Raw genomic sequence first — 14,389 nt, forward strand, 5'->3', positions numbered from 1 at the left:
TGTGGCTCCGAAGCTTTCCCCACACCTACCCCACCCCATTCCCCGTCTCCACCAGTGAACGGGCTTCCTAGTGTGTGGGAAGTTTTCCTCCTTCACAGCTCCCTCCCAGAGGTGCAGGTCCCGTCCCTATTCTTTTGTCTCTGTTGTTTCTTTTTTCTTTTGCCCTACTCAGGTACGTGGGGAGTTTCTTGCCTTTTGGGAAGTCTGAGGTCTTCTGCCAGCGTTCAGTAGGTGTTCTGTAGGAGTTGTTCGACATGTAGATGTATTTTTGATGTGTTTGTGGGGAGGAAGGTGATCTCCACATCTTTCTCCTCCGCCATCTTGAAGGTTCTCTAGACAATATATTTTAAGAATTCAGTCTACTCTCATCTCCTCCTTATAGCTGTCATTATCTTTTCTATCCCTGGAGATTTATTCTTTCCTTCAACAAATATTTATTAAGAACCTACTTTGTCTAGGTGCTGGGATACAGCAGTAAATTTTAAAACAAAAACAAAAAAACCCAATAATCTCTGCGCTCACAAAGTTATATTCAGTGTGAGAGACAGGTAACAGAAAAACAAAACAATAAATAAATATAATTCTAGACAACAAGTGCTATGAAGGAAATAATCAGGGTGTTAGGTTATAGAACTTTTCGATTAAGCAAGCTCAGTAGAACCAGAAAGAAGAATCTATCTGGAGCCCTGCTGACTTTAAGTGGCCAGGAGGAGGGCTTTCCATCCCTCCCCTGGGACTGACAACCCTCTCTAAAAGATAACAAACTGTTAGGAAGCAAGGGATTCTGATAGAAGTGCTCAATCCAGGAAGTACTTTTGTACCCAGCAGACCTCTATACAGGCCTAGGGAAACTCCTTCTACTCTCTCAGACAGCACTGGCAGGATTCTGTGACAGCTACAGGCACCAGATAAACCAAGCAGATCAAAATAGTACCACAGGGCTTCCCTGGTGGTGCAGTGGTTGAGAATCTGCCTGCCAATGCAGGGGACACGGGTTTGAGCCCTGGTCCGGGAAGATCCCACATGCCGTGGAGCAACTGGGCCCGTGAGCCACAACTACTGAGCCTGCGCGTCTGGGGCCTGTGCTCCACAACAAGAGAGGCCGCGATAGTGAGAGGCCCACGCACCGCGATGAAGAGTGGCCCCCACTTGCCACAACTAGAGAAAGCCCTCGCACAGAAACGAAGACCCAACACAGCCAAAAATAAATGTACATAAGTAAATTAAAAAAAAATAGTACCACAAAGGCTCTGAAATTAAAATGACATTGAAACCAGTTTCCAAAGTAGGCTAGGACTTACATACTAAACCTAAACAGGGTGACTGTCTTTTAAAATTAAATATTAAATAAGATCCAGAGTCTTCTGACATTCATGATATTCAGGATACAATGAAAATTCACCTATCATATTAAGAAATAAGAAAATCAAAATGTGAATGAGAAAGACAACAGATACCAACACCTAGATGAATCAGATGTTGGAATTATCTGGCAAGGATTTTGAAGCAGCCATCATAAGAATGCTTCAACAAGCAATTAAAAATGCTCTTGAAATAAATATAAAATCTCAGCAAAGAAACAGAAGGTTATAAGAAAGAATCAAATGTCAATTATAGATCTGACAAATACAATAACCAAAATGAAAAAAACTCACTGGATGGATTCAACAGTAGAGTGGAGATTTCAGGATAGAATCAGTTTGCATAGAATTAACTCAGTATGAACAACAGAGAGAAAATAGGCTGAAAAAAAATGAAGAGACTCAGGGACTCATGGGGTAGCAACAAAAGATCCAACATTAGTATCACTGGAGTCCTATAAGAGAAGAAATAGAGTGGCTAAAAGAGTATTCCAAGAAATAATGGCTAAAACCTTCCCAAATTTGGTAAAAAGTAAACATAAAAAATAAACCCACAGATACAAGAAACTGAGTGAATTTTAAATAGCCTAAACCAAAGAAACCTATACCAAACACATCATAATAAACTTCTGAAAACTGAAAACAAAGAAAAAATCTTGAAAGCAGCCAGAGAGAAATGACATTACCTATAGTATGAAAACAAATTTGAATGATAGCAAATTTCTCAGATTTCTCACCTGAAACTATGGTGGCAAGAAGCAAGTAGAACATTTTTCAAGAGCTTGGGGGGGAGAAAACACTGTCAACCATGAAATTATATCTGGCAAAACTACCCTTCAGGAATGAGGGGGAAATAAACACATTCCCAGATGAAAGAAAACTAAAATGATTTGTTGCTGGCAGACCTACCCTTAAAGAACAGCTAAAGAAAATTTTTCAAAAAGAAAGAAAATGGTAAAAAGAAGGAAACTTGTAGCCTCAGGAAGGAAGAAAGAACAACAGAAAGAGCAGAAATAATGAGCAAATACAATAGGCCACCCTTCTCCTTGTGAGTTTTCTGAATTATATCTGATGTTTGAAACAAAAATGATAACACTATCTGATACTCAAGACAATGATATTTAAAACTTGAAAAAGGGATCTAAATGAAGGTAAGTTTTCCTCACTTCACTCAAAGTAGTAAAATGCTGATACCATTAGACTGTGATAAGTCACATGGGTATATTGAAATACCCATAGCAACTACTGTGAAAATGATATAAAATGATACGCACAAAAACACTATTAGCTGACAAGTTCATCATTTGTACAAATTCACTGAGCCTGGTTCTAAAAAACACAATGTTTTACGTTTAATACTTGACAATTTAAGAAAAATGGGTGTTTGACTCAACCAGAAATTGTTATTATAGCCTGTCAACAATATATAAATTACTAGATGGCCTGCTTGATATTTTTCTCCTGAGATGTGTTTAAGAGGATTTTCTTTATCTCATACTGAACTTTATGATACTCACTTTCTTGGTAACATAGATGAAATTACCATATATTCAACAGACAAGATAAGATTAGCAGGAAAGTATATTTTTAAAAATCCCCCCAAAAAGGTTGGTCCCTTTATTAGGACAAAATTAACCACTGAGGTTAAAAAAATAAATTTCTAGCTCAGAGAGGGTTACTTTAGAGAGAGAAGTCAGGAAAGGTCTCTCCTTAAAGACAATGCTTGAGAAGATCCTAGGATAATGAATTCCAGGTAGAATGAGTACCTTCCTTACGCAAAGATTCTCAAGCAGCAAAGAGCTTGGGTTTGTTCAAGTATTCTACTAAGTCTAGCTCATTCATGTGTGCACCTTCTCTTATAGTTTTTATTCCCTATAACACATGGGTTCTTTTTTCCATAAAAGTTTTATTAACACTTGTTAGATGGAGAAATAACCAAGCAATAACAAAATCAGCAAAAATAGGGAAGTTACTAAGGTCCCAGTAAAGTCATAGTAAATGAGGCCTGAAGTTGTCTTGTAACCATCTTCTGCATCTCTTTGCAAGTGACTCCACGGAGGCATCTATCTTTCTACCTTACCCCTCCCTAAGACACACACACACACACACGTGCGCACACACACACACACACACACACACAATTTAATCTTATGGATCACTTCTCTAGCTTGGTACTTTTAATATGGAAAATGAGTGTCAACTTGTGAACAATTTAAAGTGACCTTAGATTACTGGTTCTCAACCAGGAGCAATTTTGCTCCCCAAGAAACATTTGGCAGTGCCTGGACACATTTACACATTTAGATTATCACGAGTGGTAGTTATGTGCTACTTAAGTGGGTAGAGGTCAGGGATGCTGCCCAATAGCCTACAATGCACAGGACAGCCCCAGATAGAATTATCTGGTCTAAAATGTTACCTGACTTAGATTATGATTATAATTTCCATCCCAAGGGAATTTCAAGACCTCTGTCTCCCAATCCAGTGTCTAATCCGGACTTCTCCTTGAAAAGTTACCTTACTCATTTCCAGAAGATCAAAACACTGTGGGCAGTAATTCCCAATGGATGTTTCATGTTCCAACAATTATATGACAAAATCGTTCTATGGTTAAATAAATTTTATAAATGTTTGGTCATCATAGGTTCCTTTTGTATAGGACTTCTTTGACCCAGCTAGGTCAATAGCATGGCTAAGGCCACAGGTCAGAATGGAAATGAACACCAAGCATTACAGCAAGAGCTCTTTAATGACTACCAAAAAGGTAGACAAAGAGACTCGAGTCTAGCAATTCTGCTGATGGAGACTAGAACCAAATAGCACTGCTGTTATGCACACCCATTGATTATCTTCACCCAGACACCCAGCTGGGGAAAGCTAGGGAGATGCATGTAACACCAGGAACAATAAATATCTAGGTAGGAATTTAGATCCAGTATTAGTTTCCTAGGGTAGTCATAATGAAGTACCACAAACTGGGTAACTTGCACAACAGAAATACATTGTCTCAGAGATCTGGAAGCTAGAAGTTCAAGATCAAGGTTTTTTCAGGGTTGGTTCCTTCCGAGGACCGTGAGGAAGGAGCTGATCCGGGCCTCTCTACCTGACTTATACACAGTCTCCTTACATGGTATTCCCTCTACGTATGTCTATCTCTGTGTCCAAATTTCCGTTTTATAAGGACTTCAGTCATTCTGGATGAGAGCCTACTCTAATAACCTCATTTTAATTTGATTACCTCTATAAAGATCCTATCTCCAAATAAAATCACATTCTGAAGTACTGAGGGTTAGGACTCCAAAACGTCTTTTTGGGGGAAACACAATTCAATCCATAACACAAGCTAGTCCAATCTCTTTGTTTGGGCCAATGGTTGTAGTCAAAAGCCAGAGTAGGGAGGAGAACAGAAGAGAAGCCACATGTTGAATAATCAGGACTAATTATGGACATTTGTGCTTTCCAAGGTAAATAAACTGAGCTATCATAAATGCGTCAGCATTTACTTTCAGACTTAGTGTGACAAGAGTTTAGGCAAAGGGCAGTTGTTCTTCTCACTGTCAGAAGCAATCCCAAAGTCTGTCAGACACTGGACACAAAGCTCACATCTGCACCTGTGGTGGCCCTTTCAAACCTATCCTGTCTTCTGCACCTGCTGCCATTTATTCATGTTCAATGGCATTGCAAACTGCAGCAATTACATGGATGCTGACCCAAAAGTTACCAGTGCTCATGAACCCCTCCCCAGACATTGTCCCCCCCTAGAGCACATGCTGCTTTCTGTTAGGAAGTCTGGGTCTCTTGGAAACTAGTCTGTGGCTAGTGTGGACAGCAATAAGTGAACCGCTGAAGCTGGTGTGCTTTGAAGTTTGACTGGGAGCCATAACCCAGGGAGATGTTCTTCCATATCAACTGTCACTGGTAATCACATGGCACCAAATGTCTGCACACTCTCACCCCTCCTCTCTGTATCTTTAATTTTATTTAAAATGTCATTTACTATGTCCTTACTATGTGGCAAGGGCACAACAACCCTGTGAGGTAGATACAACCTCTATTCCCATTTTATATAGAGATGGGTAAACCAGAAGGCATTGAACAGTTAAATAACTGGCCCGAGGCACACAGCCAGTGAGTGGAAGAACTCACATTTGAATCAGGCAACCTGGCTCCAGAATCCAACTTTTAATCACTGGGCTCTGACTTTCTATTGGCTTTGAGGGCCAAGGTGGGAGGTTTCCAAAGTGACATGACAGTATTTGTTTAGACATGATTATTGAGGCAACCTCTGAATGTTCCACTGTAAGTTCTAAATATACAGACACTGCTCAGAGTAACCCCATGAGATAGGTACTATTTCAACTCCCATTTTACGGTCTGGTAAACAGAAAGACACAAGGAGGTTAAATAACTTGCCCAAGGTCACGTAGAATGTATCTCCAAAATAGTGCTAGATGCTGGAGATAGATCCGCAAATGAGGTAACCACGGTTTCTGTCCTAACTGAGCTTACACCACACACAGAGGCTCAGACAAGTAAACAGGTAATTGGAACACTGTGGTAAGCGCCAAGGTGAAGTTCCACGTGCTATCAGAGCACATGCAAGCAGTATTTAGCCCTCGCTGGTGATGTTAAAAAGACTTCTTGAGGACTGATACTTTGGCTTAAACCTCACAATTGAGTTAGACAGGCACAGAGGTAGATAAAAGGAGGAAATTGTTCCAAGACAGGAAACTGTACTTGTAAAATCAGGAAGCAAGACAAAGAGCATGGTTCGTTCTAGGAGACAAAAGAAATGCAGTATGGCTTAGTGTGTAGAATGCAAGCAAAGGGGGCGACAAGAGGTGAAATGGGAAAATAACACTATGCTCGAAGAGCAATGAGGACTGGCTGAGTTTTAGGAGGTAAAGTAGCATGATCAGGTCTACATTTCAGAAAGACAAGGATGGGTTGGTGGGGGGAGACTAGAGGCAGAGTGACACATGTCTCCATCCTGGGAGTCACTGCAATAAGCCCAGCTTAATACTATAGTGACCAGACCTAAACTTGGTGATTGATTGTCTATGAGGGGTGTGTGGTATAAAGATATATGTTTGGTCTTTCCCCCAGTTCCTGGCACAGAGCTCCTAAAACCCTTGGAATTTCCTGAGTGATAGGATTGTCTTTTTTTATTCGTAGGGAGCCCTTTTAGAGCACACCTGACTTATGTTATGTGACTTAGAGTCACAGAAAAACCAAGAGATTAGAGGGTTGGAACTTTCAGCCCCACCCACTGACCTCTGGGCAGGGGGAGGGAGTTGCTGGAGATCAAGTTCTATAAAATCTCTCAAACATAATTTGATGAGCTTCTGGGAGAGAAAACATAAGGAGATGCTGGGAGGGTGGCATAGCCAGAGAGAGGATGGAACCTACATGTTGCCTCCCCCATACCTGCCCATGCATCTCTTCCAGTTGCCTGTTCCTGAGTTGTATCCTTTTATAAATAAATCAACAGATCAAGTAAGCAAATTTTTTTCTCATTTCTGTGAGCCATTCTAGCAAATTATCAGACCTGAACAGGGGCTCATGGAAGTCCCGATTTACAGGTCAGAAGTATGGTGAGAATCTGGACTTGAGACTGGGGTCTAAAGTGGGGGCAGTCTTGTGGGACTGAGCTCTTACCCTGTGGGATCTGACTCTATCTCCAAATCGTGTCAGAACTGAGTTAAATGTGTGGGACACCCAGTCATTACCCACTGAGAGTTGGAGAATTGCTTGGTAACTGAGAGTTGGAGAATTGCTTGGTATGGGAAAAACCCCACATATCTAGGATCAGAAGTACTGAGAGTAGAGGAGAAAAACAGAGTTTTCCTTTGCAGGGTGAAAGAGGGATGTCCAGTGTAACTCCTAAGTCTCTGATTTATACACTTAGATAAGCAGTGTTGCCATTTGCTGGGTGGAGAACACAGAGGAGAAATAAGTTGGAGCACAGCAGTAAAAATGCGTTCCATTTTGGACATTTTGAATGAGTCCCATTTCGAAACCAAATGGTTTCAAAAGCTGTAGGACTTCCAAAAGCAAATGGATAGATGGATCCAAAGCTAGAGAGAAATCTGGACCTGAGACAGAGCTTTCAGAATCATCAGCAAATAGGTGGATATAGAAGCCAAGAGAGTGGGTGCATTGACTCAGGACAGTGAAAAAAGAGAAGAGGGTCTCATGTGACATCATCATTTAAGGGTCAGCCCGGAAGAGGAGCCTACAGAACAGACTGAGAAGGATCCTTCAAAGAGGTAGGAAGGAGTTCAAGCAAATGGGTATCATGGAACCCACAGGAAGCTAAAGGAAGACTGCACACAATTTCGTGCTCTAGACAGGTCACTTAGGACAGTGACTGGGGTGTGTCCATCTGATTATGCCATATTAGAAAAGCAAAATGCTTGTTTCTGAAGATTGTTTAGGAAGACAACAGCGAGCCCTATGAAAAGAGATGAAAAACTAACAAGCAGTCATTTCTTATCCTTTACCATTCTGGGCTTGGCTGGTAATTAGATGGATAAATCACTCATGATCTTTGGGTGTCACTTGCAGCAAAAGGATAGCATCTTCAACTCTGTTTAAGAGGCAGTCACATAATAGTATCTAATGTTGAACTAATTTTCTATCTTTGGGTTCTTTTTCCATCAGAGATTTCTGAAGAAATCCCATTATAGTCAGAGATGGAGTTGGATAAAATTGTGAAGGAGAGAAAATTTGACTTAATGATCCTTAACTTCTACCCCCTGCCAACGATCTAGTGTCCTACATTTTCCCATTCCATCTCCCCAGACACTATGATCCCTCAAGGCAATACTTCCTACAGCTGTGTGGGCCGCAGACATGGTTTAAACTTTTCCCTATATTCTTTCCACTTTCCATCTCCAAATCAGAAACATCTTTCCTACTTCCCTCTTCTTTACAGCCCCGTGGGCATGAGATAAACCACCCAGAGACATAGCAATGTAAGGGAAAAACCTATTGAATTTAGAATCAGAAAACCTGGTCTGGATTCCCAGTTTTACCTCTTATCAGAAACTGTGTGACATTTGGTAAGCCATTTTTCCCATTAATCTCTCTCAGCCTCAGAATTCCTACCTCTCAAAAGTATACAGGTTAGATTTAAACAAATGTATGTAAAAACACTTTTTTTAATGTAGTATAGAGTCATACACAGTTTTCCCAACTGTATCTTACAGAATTCTTAAAACCACAGTTTTTCTGGCATGGAGTGAGATTTCTTTGGTATCTGGTGAAATATTAGACTTTTTTCATGTAAGTTTCTGGGAGACTCTTATTTCTGAAACTCTGTATGAAGGAACAAACACCTCATTTCTGGGTGGGCTGAGTTCTGGTGTGTTTAAGTCAAAGAGGTGTGATGCACCTCAGAGGAGGAATTTCCTGTTACTTCCTGTTACAGCATCTCTGTATAGAAACAGCAAACTCCTAGCATTTTTATGGTGCTTTGTCATTTCTAAAGCATTATTGCACATATGATTTGAAATTACCCCAGGGTAGCCATTCCAAAGTGTGATATCACAACAGATTGAAGGCAGAAGCAGATATGAAATACTCAACTGTCTTCTATTAAGCCAAATATAAAAGCAATCAGCAAAAATGTAAAACAAGGTAACTTACCACAAATATTTTTTTGATTTGGAAAGTATACTAGGTTTTCATAAAAATGTGTTACTTATATTAAAATGTAATGAGTTTTTAAAAATGAATTAACGCATAATTGTTTTAATTTCTAATATGGAAAATATCAATAGATACAACCCATGTCAACCAAGCTGGGAGACTTAATAATTTTTAAGAGTTTAACAGGGTCCCAAGACAAAAAGAGCTTGAAGATTGTTGCCCTAGTGTGGTGCCCAGCAAAATGGAACTTTATTTTTTGTTAAAAGAACTGCCATTTGGAAATTGTTAATTGTTGTTTGGTTTCTGATGGTAGCAACATGCAGCTGCCTTATTAAAGTCTTCGCTTTTCTCAGACAAGTCACCCAATTGCCCTTGAATCACTCAACAGTCATTGTGCCGGCATCAGGGCCCAACTCCCTCACCCTGACCCATACCCCACTGACACAAGCTTAATGATGGGCCAACAGGGTTGGTGCATTTGCTTAAAAGGCCCAGGGGCTTCTGGTGGGGACCAAGAGGAAGGAACTGAGAACCGCACCTCCTTTTCTGCCTGCTTCAAAGTTACCTTAACTGTCACCTGACCTGTGCTGAGGGGCAGGTAAACTCAACAGTACTCCTCAGGGTCACCCTGAGATCAGGGGTCAGGCAGTCAAAAGGGATCTCACCAGGCCATGGAGGCAGTTAAGCCCACAGAAGTGCCTGCTGTTCCAAGAACAGACTGGAAAGGCCATTTCAGTAAAGAAAGTTATCACTGAGAACCTGGGGCTCTCGTGCGTGGCGCACCCCCAGGTGAGAGAAGCATTCCCCCCCCCATCCTGCCCCAAGTCAGTTGCGCCAGAGCAGCAGTGGCAGCGGCAGCGAGCTTTGTATTTATCAATCTTTGTACCACCGCACTTTCTGCAGCACAGCCCTTGAGTGGGCCTAAAGGATGCCCGGGTTGGGGCAGGGCGACAGCAGCGGGTGGAAGCAGCAACAACATCAGGCTGGAACTGTGCTTACAGCCCTGACCACTTTCCTCCTTGAAAGGCAATACTGACCAAGGCTGACCCCTTGGATTAAGTCCCTGGGGCTCATGGACTCATCATAAGAGGGCCCCTTCCCACCCTCACTTCAGATACAGGACATCCTGCTAGAAAGGCAGGTGGCTGCTTGGGTGTAGCTTTTTTTTTTTAACGTCTTTATTGGAGTATGATTGCTTTACAATGGTGTGTTAGTTTCTGCTTTATAACAAAGTGAATCAGCTATACGTATACATACATCCCCATATCTTCTCCCTCTTGCGTCTCCCTCCCACCCTCCTTTTCCCACCCCTCTAGGTGGTCACAAAGCACCGAGCTGATCTCCCTGTGCTATGCGGCTGCTTCCCACTAGCTATCTATTTTACGTTTGATAGTGTATATATGTCCATGCCACTCTCTCACTTTGTCACAGCTTACCCTTCCCCCTCCCTATATCCTCAAGTCCATTCTCTAGTAAGTCTGTGTCTTTATTCCCGTCTTACCCCTAGGTTCTTCATGACTTTTTTTTTTCTCTTAGATTCCATATATATGTGTTAGCATACGGTATTTGGTTTTCTCTTTCTGATGTACTTCACTCTGTATGACAGTCTCTAGGTCCATCCACCTCACTACAAGTAACTCAATTTCGTTTCTTTTTATGGCTGAGTAATATTCCATTGTATATATGTGCCACATCTTCTTTATCCATTCATCCGATGATGGACACTTAGCTTGCTTCCATGTCCTGGCTATTGTAAATAGAGCTGCAATGAACATATTGGGTGTAGCATTTTGAAAAAACACCATGGGGTGGCATTGTTTGCACTCTAAACTGATGGGACTAGACACCCAGTTTCAGTTTCATCCCCGTGGCAGGCAGAATCATGTCCTCCCAAAGATGTCCAAAGTCCTAATCCCTGGAACCCATGAATATGGTACCTTACGTGGCAGAGGGGCTTTGCAGATGTCATTAAAGTGAAGAACCTTAAGCTCAGGAAATTCTCCTAGATTGTCCAGGCAGGCCCAGTCTGATCACAAGAATCCTTAAAGCAGAAAACCTTTCCCGTTATGGTGGGAGACAGACTTGACCACAGAAGAAGGTGCAGAGAGAGGCCATCTGAGGAAGGCTCTCCAGGCCCTTGCTGGCTTTGAAGACAGAGAAAGGGGGCCATGGGCCAAGGATGCTGGAAAAGGTAAGGAAGCAGACTCCCTCCTAGAGGCTTCAGAACTGAACTCCGTTCTACCGACAACTTGATCATTGTGCAGGGGAGACCCATGCTGGAACTTCTAAGCTCCAGAATTATAAGATAATAAATTTGTGTTGTTTAAGTTTGTGGTAATCAGTCACAGCAGCACTAAAAACCAAATGCCATTACTAATCAGGGCCTTGCTCAGAGGGGATTCGTAAACTCTCTCAAAGAAACTAGCTTGAGAATCATGTGTGGAAAGAGCTGGAAGGGCCAGCTGAGCACAGAGTGAATGAACGCCTCTGGAGAAGTTGAAGCGGCAGATCCCAAGTAGCAGAGACATTGCAGGAGACTCGAGGAGTCCTGTGGTAGCCCACCCCCCGGCCCAGGAGCAAGTGACCTTGATGACTACCTGAAGAGCTGGGATTATTGAACTCTGTTGCCGATCACCTCAGGTCTTCATGAATTTTTGAAGTTCCCTTAGGAACCATCTAGTTCTTGCATCTGCCCAATATATGATTCTCCTCCATCAAATGGCAAAAGTTCTTTCTGTGACATTGTGAGCATTTTGTTTGCAAGTGGGGACCTTGCTATTGGCTTCCCAGAGGGCCAAGGGGAGGCCATTCTCTCATACTTCTGGGCAAGGGCTTGTGTCAGAAGAGGTTGAGGCAGTACGGCACCATGGTTAAGAGCACAGGCTCTGGAGTCAGACTCACCACTTACCAGCTGTTTGACCTTGGCACTTTCTCCGTTAACCTCGCTGTGCCTCAGCTGTAAAGTGGGGAATAATCACAGTACTTCCTCATGGAAGATTTAATGAAATGGGGCATATAAAGTACCTGACACACAATAAGTGTTTTTATTAACATGTAGCCAAGGGTTACATTACTTTATTACAGACCAAACAAATGGTCCTTAAGGAAAGATTCATCCATGTGTTCACGCCTCTCCCATCAGTGCAACTGACAGAAACAAGTCACAGCTGCCAGCCAAATTAAAGTTGGATCATGTCTGTTCCCAAGAGCAGTAAAATTATTCTAAACAACTCAAATAATAATATTTAACCCTTATTGGGGATTGGCCATGTGCCAGGTACTATTCTAAGCCCTCATTTAATCTTTGTTTAATCTCCTATACCACAGTACTATAACTACCCCCATCTTACAGATGAGTAAAGCAAGGAACAGAAAGGTTCAGTAATTTTCCCAAGATCACACAGCTGGGAAACAGTGGAGCCAGACTTGCATCCAGTCTGCTCTGAGGTCCATGCCCTTAATCACTAAAACATACTGTCTTTAAATCAAGCCATGATATGAAACATATGCCATGAATAAACCCACATCTTAAGTACTGGCCCCCTCACTAAGAAATAGGCAAGTATTGATTGGTCGTTAATGATTTAAAGGAGCTAATCTTCTTAAAGGGTCAAAGGTTTCTTGGTAAGTTTTCAATAGCACAGTGTGGACCAGGCTTAACTGATCTTACTTAAACACTTTGGTTGGGTGCTGTGAGGTGTTTGAAATTTTTCAACAAAACTAATATAGCTTATAATATTACTTGAGGAGGAACATGAGAAGTACTTTTGGATGATTTATTCTGCCTGGCCCTATGCAATCAGGGCATTGTGCAAAGAAGGAAGTGGTTTGGGACACTATGGAAAGGAAATACTAACCCAGGCACAGGCCTAAGACGTGACAATATCCATGTGTCCCTTTGCCCCACGAGTTTCTCCCTACAGGCATTCTTCTAGCACTTTTCCTTGCTGGATTATTCTGTTTTTCAGTGGCTGCCCAGTGACCCCAACTGAGTTGCTGGTTGATCTCATCTCTAAACCATTACATTCTACTTTGCGCTTTCCCTAGGTAGATCTCAAGAGGATATTTAAAAACTAATTACTTCTCCTCTGAAGGAGGCCCCCTCTGAGACCAGAGAAGAGTCATTCTGGGTGTAAATGAAAGAAAATGTCATGGGAATGGGGAAATTTGAGCCTCCTCTTCCCTGCCTGACGCTGTCCTTGCCATTCCAGTGAACGTTACGTTTGATCCCGCCTGGATCCCCCTTCTTGTCCTTGCGTTTCCTCCTGCCCAGCTGCTTTTAGGGTATTTGGGTTGAGGCTATAAAGTTAAAGTTCTTTATACTTAGTTTTCGTCCTTGCTCCCGACTCCCCATTCCACCATCTTAGCCAAAGCAATTCCCCCAAACAATGTAAAAAGACCTTAATTAAAATGTTCTCACGTGGCTCAACTTGCTGCTAAAGCTCCTACCCCTGGCGCAGCAGCCTATCTGTCTCTTTGGGAAGGTACTGAATTATCTCAAATGATATAAAAATCAGTTTCTAAATCAAAGTCACATTCACTGTCCATTATCACCTCTCCCCTCCCCAGTGCTTCCCCATTTGGTTAGATTCCATCACAGTCCCTGCGTCGTCGGGACACCATCCCTATCTTCTTGGCTACTATTGAACACTCGCCATTGATTCACTGCTCAGGAAAAGCCATGGTTCTCCGTGATTGAAAGGAGGCATTTTGAGTCCCTGAGCCCTTGCATCAACTAATTAGCAGCAAAGGATGTGAGCAAGGAGACCCTGTTCATTGGCTCATTAATTCGCATACCCTAGACCTGTGTAGCAGAGGGGAAGCCTTGACCAAAGCCTGGGGCTCTAGGAAGGCTTCCCTGTCAGTCAGGAAGGAGCTGGAACAGCGATCACAACGTTACCCGCGATGGCTCAGTGCGCCTGCGCAGAGCCGCTTCCCTTAACGAGGGAGAGGCTCCGAAGCCTCCCACGCCGTAGGAAGGAAGCAGAGCCCTACAGCGCTACATCCCCGCTTCCTTTCTGTCCTTAAAACTCGGTTCAGCGTTTCTTTGTGATGTACATCACTTCTACCAGCTGCGAGGGCAGGAGGAAAAGCAATTAAGGGCATTATTAATCACCAAGTTCCCACTGAGAAGGGTCAAACTGCAGCAGGATTTGACAAAGCGACAATTCTATCACCAGTGGAAGTATAAAAGTAGATAGCTCAACATCTTAGAGCTATATTTGGGCTTATTCTTTCTTGGTCCTAAAAATCCTTATTGAAGGTGAACATCCCGGAGGTGATTAAAAACTTGCCTTCCTTTGAGTTTTGGAACTGTTTGAGTTCTAACAATATTTGAGTTTGGCAAGCTTTGAGTCTCTCCTTTGGGAAGTTGC

General features: G+C 42.3%; 1 long non-coding RNA gene across 1 annotated transcript in view; it reads right to left on the reverse strand.

The window, feature by feature from the left end:
- Positions 1-210: 210 nt before the first annotated feature.
- The window catches only part of LOC309973900, a 76,037-nt gene continuing 61,858 nt past the window's right edge, over positions 211-14,389 (reverse strand). Inside the window, exon 3 of the long non-coding RNA XR_014326846.1 lies at positions 211-332. This is a non-coding gene — a long non-coding RNA (uncharacterized lncRNA). The remainder of the gene's footprint in view (positions 333-14,389) is intronic.

The sequence above is a fragment of the Leucopleurus acutus genome (assembly GCF_964270905.1).
Source record: "Leucopleurus acutus genome assembly, chromosome: 17".
Lineage (NCBI taxonomy): Eukaryota > Metazoa > Chordata > Mammalia > Artiodactyla > Delphinidae > Leucopleurus > Leucopleurus acutus.